The sequence below is a fragment of the Talpa occidentalis genome, unplaced genomic scaffold, assembly GCF_014898055.3.
Source record: "Talpa occidentalis isolate TD23 unplaced genomic scaffold, MPIMG_talOcc4v2.1 talOcc4.4, whole genome shotgun sequence".
NCBI classification, from domain to species: Eukaryota; Metazoa; Chordata; class Mammalia; order Eulipotyphla; family Talpidae; genus Talpa; species Talpa occidentalis.
The window spans coordinates 4465646-4472958 of NW_023604295.1; positions in this window are offsets into that span (position 1 = coordinate 4465646).

The following is a 7313-nucleotide window of genomic DNA, read 5'->3' on the forward strand; positions in this document are numbered from 1 at the left end:
GGCTGTATGTGTCTATGGGCTGAATCAGAGGAATCAGTGCTGGGTTGATGTGAAATTTTCTGAATTTAATGGTAGTTGTGTGGTTATATAAGATGTGGCTTTTGTTCTTTGGAAATGTACCCTGTAGTGTGTAGGAGTGAAGATTTATGATTTCATAACTTAAGTGGTGGAGGGAAGGAAAAAGCCTGTTATATCTTGTACCTCTGAGTGGATCTACAATTTTGTGTGTTACCCAGTGCTGAACATTTAACATTTTCCTATTTGGAAAATCACTCTTGTAAACTGTATTGCTATTAACATTTTTACAAATAGAATCTCTTATTTTGCTATCATTTTTAAAGATAAATGCCCAAAATTATGACCACCAAGTCAGTGAATGTAAATACAGCCTGTAAGAAGGGCGTAGTGATTCAAGATACCAGAGTGACTGATTCAGTGAGAAGGTTTTCTCTAACAGGTAGGTGAGGGCAGAGGGCGATGAAAGCAGGAGAATCTGGAAGCAGCTTACTAGGAAAGCTTCCTTACTAGGAAAGCTCCCCAGGCCAAGCTTACAATAGACCCTGCCATTGTTCTGGGACCCACGGTCTCATCCAAGTAACTATGGCCTAAATTTAGGCCCTGGCCAACAAGGGATTTGTGATTAGCTGGCTTGTTGCTTTAGAGGATATTCCTGGGAACCACACTGTGAAGTTTGGTGTTCTGGAACCTCCTCATTCTCCAAGGTGGTTGTGCAAATCAGTGTAAAGGTAAAATCAAAAAGAAAATGTATTTAGCCTCAAGAACATTTTGATTTGAAAACAAAACCACTGATAATGGGAGGATAAGTCAGTATAAGTACTTTGGAAAACAGCTTAGCTTTATCTTGGAGCTGGAGGGGAATTGGGCTGGGTGATTCCTCTCCTGGGTCCATATCCAGAGACCTTCTTGTCCACGTGCCAAGTCTATCTTTCGGAGCAAACTACCTGGAAATAAGTCGATGCCCACCAACAGAGCAATTGCTGAAGTATGCATAAATGAATAAAAATAAATCTTTAAAAAGAAAGAAAAGATGGCACAGTTATACATGGACGATGGAGCAGTGAAGATGAAGAAAGTGCAGCTCTTTCCAGTTGTATGTATGTGTGACTCTTGGAAACACCATATTTAAAAATGGCAATGGACATAAAGGAAAGAACAAATAGATGAAGAAAAGCAAATGACTAGTAAAATGACTGAAGAGAGGTCAGTTTTGCAAGTAATTTAAAAGGAAAGAAAAATCTTTTTTTAAAAAGATTTATTTATATAAGAACTGGGATACAGGCCAGATGTGCGGGAGGGTGAGAGACAGAGCAGGGAGCAGGACAGGCAAACAAACCGAAAACACTGCTGAGGGGAGCAGAGGGCCAGACAGGAGAGGTCTGCGGTGCGATGTGGGCACGTCCCCGGCTGGCCGGGATCAAACCAGTGCTGCAGAGGCTGCGGACAGCTTCACAGCACTGCACTCAACTGGCCGTGCCACCAGGGAGGCCCAGAAAAACTAGTATTTTAAAAAGTGATGCTGTTTTTCACTAATCAAAATAGTCAAGATTAAAAAAATTGTATAGAGCATCTGATGTTCACAAGGATGTGCTGAAACAAGTCCTCAGTCTTCTAAGAGAAGATAAAATTATTCAATACATGATGCAAGAAGTTGGCCTTATAGTTCAAACGTCAGTTATGGCCTTTGTGGTCTCCTTGACATGAGATCGGGGATGTAAGCTAACGAAACAGTTACGGGGAAGGTGGCTAAAAGGCTTTGTATGGGGCTGTTCTCTTCCAGAGAATGAGGAAAATATACCAGTCCATTAACAGGAGGATGACTAAGCGGATAATGGAACGCTCAAATGTGTAACATTTAAGATTTTTATTTATTTAGGAAATTCCCCAGATTCACTGAGAAGGGATTGGCATAGGTGAGCGCATGCGCCTACCTGAGGCAGCCTGACGCCTTGACTTAGGGTCTTGTGAAATGGTCACCCCCAGAGGTTCGGTGGCCTCTCCCCATCTAGATGAAAGGAAAGAAGGGTGCGCGCTGTTTTGTAGCTATGAAAGGTCATGTTCTTGACGTTGTCGATGATCACCCCGCAATTTCAGCTCCAGGAGTCCCCAGAACCTTCAGTAGTGAGGGGAGATGGAGATTTTCTGAGACCTGGGGTTATGGGGCAAGTCACCCAAGAGCGGGTCTTTCCCCAGTCTCCTTGTCTTGGGGGGCGTATTCTGTTGGCCATCACGTGAGCGAAGCCCCTAATCCCCTAGAGAGGCCGGGGCCTCCAGTCCCCAGAGAGAGGGTCTCAGGCTCAAGGACTGAGCGAAGACCCCCTCTGTCCTCAGGGAGCCCCGGAAACAGCCCGTCGTGAAGTGAGGGCGGGCAAACCCAGCGCCGCGCTCCTCGGGGGTGACCAAGGCAGGAGAAGTCCCCGCGGGGGCGGTGTGCCCCTCAGTTCTGCACCCCTTCTCGGCGCCTCCCCCGAGGGGAACCGGTCTGGCCGCTTTCACCCCCCTCTCTCTGCCGGCCCTTCCTCCCGCCTCCCTGCGGCCCGGAGCAAGGCCGCCTCCCGGCCGGGGGTGTCCAGGGCGGCCAGCGCTCGGGGCCGCGCGGGAGGCTGGAGGGCTCCCGCGGCCCGGCAGGGAGGCTGCCCGGCGGGGCCGTTTGACGCTCGAGGCAGCACCTGCCGGCCTCGGGGGTGCGGGGGCGCGGGGGGGCGAGGCCGGGCCTGGGCGGCCGGGAGGAGCAGGCCCGGGACGGCCGGCGGTGCCCGCGGCGGCCTGCGGGGCGCGCGGCCGGACTCGGGTTGTCCCGCGGCGCGGGGCCCCACCGAGGGGTACCGGGGCGGCCCCGCCCGCTCCCCGCGCCCCCGCGGCCGCCGGCTCCGCTCCGCGCGGCGACCCCGCCCCCTGGGCGCGCAGCGGCCGCGGCCGCCCAATCGGCGCCGGCGGGCGCCCCGGCAGGTGCGGCCCGGACGCCGCGACCGCGACCAGCGCGCGGCCACAGACAGGTGCGTGCGGCCACAGACAGGTGCGTGCGGCCACAGACAGGTGCGCGCGGCCACAGACAGGTGCGCGCGGCCACAGGTGCGCGCCGCCACAGGTACGTGCGCGCGACCCCGGCGCGCCCGCCGGGCGGGAGGGGGGCGCAGGCCGGGCGGTGCCCCCCGCACCCCCACCTCGCCGCACGGCCGGATCGCGGGGCTCGGGGGCCGGGCCTGGGCCCGGCTGTTTGTCCCGAGGGTTGGGGTTTCAGGGGGGGCGGCTCTGGCCTCGCCGCGCGCCGCTCCTTGCCCGAGATGCCCGGCCGGGGCCGCGGGCGCGGTGTCCCATTTCACTGCATCATCCGCGCCTGGCCGCGGCCCGCTCTCTATTTACGGCCTCACCCTCCGTAAACACGGAGCTCCACGGCTCTGCCCGACCCCCCCGCGCCTTCCTTCCCGCCCCGCCACTGCTCCTCTCATTCCGCCGGATTTACTGTCCTTACAAGTGACCTGCCGTCGTCTTGGGCGTGGGGAGGTAGGATTTGTGTAAAGGCATTTTTAAAATCACAGGTTGGCGTGCACAGCAAGGGACACCGCTCCTGCTGGCTCGGAGCAGGGGGCTGGTCCTCAGAGCAGGCTCTGCTCTGCCTCCCTCCCTCCCGGCAGCCACCCTTGGGTGCTGTCACTCCAGCAGCAGAGTGGAAACAGCAGCACTTGGCTATGGAGGAGTCTGGGTATGTGTGTGTGTGTGTTAGGGGGATAGTTGGGGGCTGGGCAATATTTGAACCCGGGAAACCTGACTCCACACTATAGTCTTTATATTTTCACTGTACAAACAGCTAAGGCAGGCTGGGCTGCCGCGTGTGCCCGTTGCTAATGCTTTATTATTTTTTAAAAAGATTTATTTATGTATGCATACAAGAACTGGGGTACAGGCCAGAGGTGTGGGTGAGAGGATTCACCAGAGACAGAGTTGGGAACAGAACAGGCAGACTGACTGAAATACACTGCTGAGGGGAGCAACGGGTGAGTCAGAGGTGTCTGCTGCGCCATGTGGGTTGTTCCCTGGCCGGGGATGGAACTCGTGCTGCAGTGGCTGCAGATAGCTTCATAGGTTGTGTCTTAACCCCTTGCGCCACCAGGGAGGCTCTAATGCTTTAATTTTGTAAAGGTTTCAGTTTCCATATTCATTCATCTGACCCTCATAATCTGCCCTTGAAGAGTGGGACTTGCCTAGGAAGTGGGACAGGAGCCTCAGGAGGCCAAACAGTGAGGGAGCCACAGGGCTCACTTGTTCTGTTTTGTCTCTGACCATCAAGGTAGTGGAGACCTTTGAGGATGCTGAATAGTTGTGCATGGTGTTGGCGACTCACCTAGAAGCTTCTGGGGCTAATTATCCCAATTGCAGGTCCTGTCTGATGAGCAGAAAACAGCTCACAGACGTGTGGGACACCCTGCCCCCAGCCAGGAGTGGATTTTCCATGCCAGGGGTGATGTAAAGGACCACTTCCCTTTCCTGGAGTGAGGAACAATTTGCCTTCAACAGACTAGTGGCCAGTGGCAAAAGGGGTATCAGTACTATCTCAACTGTACAAATGAGCCAGATTAGTTTAAAAAACTTTCAGTGAGCACCTACTATGTGCTGACACAGTATTAAAAATGAGTTCTGTGGGGGTTAAGAGGTCACCACAACTCAAATCCTTGGTAAAAGGAACCACATCCTGAATTCATCAGGACCCCAGGGGTTCACACTCCAGGAGGAAATGGCAGATGCCCTTGTTTGTGTAGCTCCTTTTGTAAGTAGTTGAAAAACTGGGACCCACAGATGAAATGATGTGCTAATGAGAGGCAGATTTATTTTTTATTTTTTAAAATATTTTATTTTATATAATTCTTACATCATTTTTCATCTTTGTACAATGTATGCATTTTCATTTTCATTTTGGTGATATTCCCCATACAATTGCACCCCCCCTTATTTTGACTCTAGTTCTTCCTCTACCCCCCTCCCTAATACAACCCCCCCACCCAGTGTGTCTCTGGTTTATAGTTGCTTGTTGATTTTGATTATTACTTTGCATTGATTAGTCTTTTTCCTGGTCTCTTATTTAGGTTTTCTAAATTCCTGCTATGAGTGAGACCATCCAGTATTTTTCTTTTTCTTTCTGACTTATTTCGCTGAGCATGATCCCTTCTAGCTCCACCCATGTTGCTGCAAACTGCATGTGTTTATCTTTTTTGATTGCTGAGTAATATTCCATTGTGTGTATGTACCACATCTTTTTGATCCAGTCATCTATTTTTGGGCATTTGGGTTGTTTCCATAGCTTAGCTGAGGCAGATTTAAAAAAAAAAAGAATGCCAATGAAATTCAGTAGAAGGTCATTTGCTAATTGCAAACGCAGCACAGAGTTCTCCACCGAGCTTCCTCCCGTGTTAACATTTTACACAACCTTGGATGTACCAAGACAAATTCAGTAAGATTAGGGCAATACTTTGAACTGCGCTCAGATTACCCAGGTTTTCCCACCGAAGTCCTGTTTGTGTCCCACAGCCCGATCCGGGACACGCGTTGTACTGAAACCCTGACACTCTAAGTCTGGGGTCTCCCATACAGCAGTTCCTTGAATAACTTCATGTCATAATTTTGATGAGGGGGGAAAAGCTGATTCCCCGTTGGGGCCACTATGTGTGGGCCATTCTCCCCGTGTCTATGTGGTTTTCTCCGAGTTTTGAACCCCTCAATGATGATGCTGAGACCTATATTTGGGGTTCCGTAGAACAGCAATGACTTAGTGGCACTCAGCTGTTGTACAGAAGGCGGGATCAGAGCCCCTCTTGGGGTAGGCATTTAAGAGCCAGCGCTCGCCCTGGTGATCTGCATGAACTCCTGCCTGCAGCTTCCTGGATGTGGCCAAGTTCTGAACAATCTCAGCCTGTCTACTCTGGACACCAAAGGCCATGGGGGCGGGGTAGCAGTGGCCTGCCCAGAACCATTTGCCACTGTTCCCACTTGCATTTGAGTCTCACTGCTACGCATTGGTTGTTGTGCACACAACAAGCTCTGTGCAAGTGCCGCGTTTGTCTAGTGAAGGACCCTGGAGACAGGAAGACCTAGATTCAAACCCCAGCTTCCCCACTGAGTTGTCAAGTCCTGCAGCAAATCATTCAGTTGTTCTAAAACTCGTTTGCAGCCTTGCAAATTTTGGGGCACTGGCTAAATGGCGAGAGCGTACACTGTGGCAGCACAGGGAAGGATGGGGGGGGGTGGATGGAAGGAAGCATCAAAGGGACTTGGGGTGGGGTATAGTAGAAGGTCTTGAATGCCAGGCAGGAAAGGGGCGGTGGTCTGAGGGCAGGGGAGGCTAGGGCCTGCCTTGCTGTCAGACTCCCAGGGGAGGCAGAGGCTGCTGGCCTGAGGACCACACTTACAGCAGGAGGGACTACTGGCTGTGAGTCAGGAACCCACATGCTGAGAGCGCGGGTCTTATTTTTGGATCCTTGCCCTTTCTCTGCTTTTGAGAGATGATGGAACTGAGCCCCATCCGCCAGCTTTTCACCATTTTGGGTGGGGATCAGAGGCAACAGTCTCGTGTGGCCGACCCACTTCTACTCCTGCTCTGCTATCTGCCGTCCTGGGCGCCGCCATCAGTGCTCTCAGCCCCGGATAAGGAGGGGACCTCACCTTCTGTTTTGTTGACCTACCTTAGTCCCCATGTTGTGCAACCCAGAGCTGGCATAAAGGCTTGCCCCCCTCCCCGCCTTTCTTGTGATGTCTCCTGAGACCATGATATCTTGAGGCACTTACTGGAAACTTGGAGTATCCCCACCCTGGCCAGCTGGAGTTAAGGTGTATGAGGGGAGGCTGCAAAGCTCTGAGGAACCTGGAGAGATCAGAGCTGCGGTGGGGAGGAGGGCCTCTCCTCCCTGGCGGGATGGGAGCTCAGCTCTTAGAGTCCCAGAGCTGCTGAAGGCTTTTCCCTGTGAAACACGGAGGTTTCTCACTTGGTGGCGCTTCCCCACCTTCTAATCCTCGCGTGGCCACAGAGGGCTCGTCCTCACCCACTTCTTTCTCCAGTGACACGGTTCTGGGCCTCGGGGGGGGGGGGGGTGCGCGGCAGCACTGGCCTGCGGGCAGGGGGGAGCCGGTTTCAGCGCTGCTCACGTACTGTCCTTCTGTCCTGGCTGCAGCCAGGCGCTTCTTTTTGGGTTCTTTCTTTTAAAATCTACCGCCCTGTGTGCAATGGGGAGAGTCGGCTGTTCTCTGACCAGAAGTCAGAGGTCCTGACAGCGGGGGTTCCGGCCCCCATCTAAAGCATTCGCGCG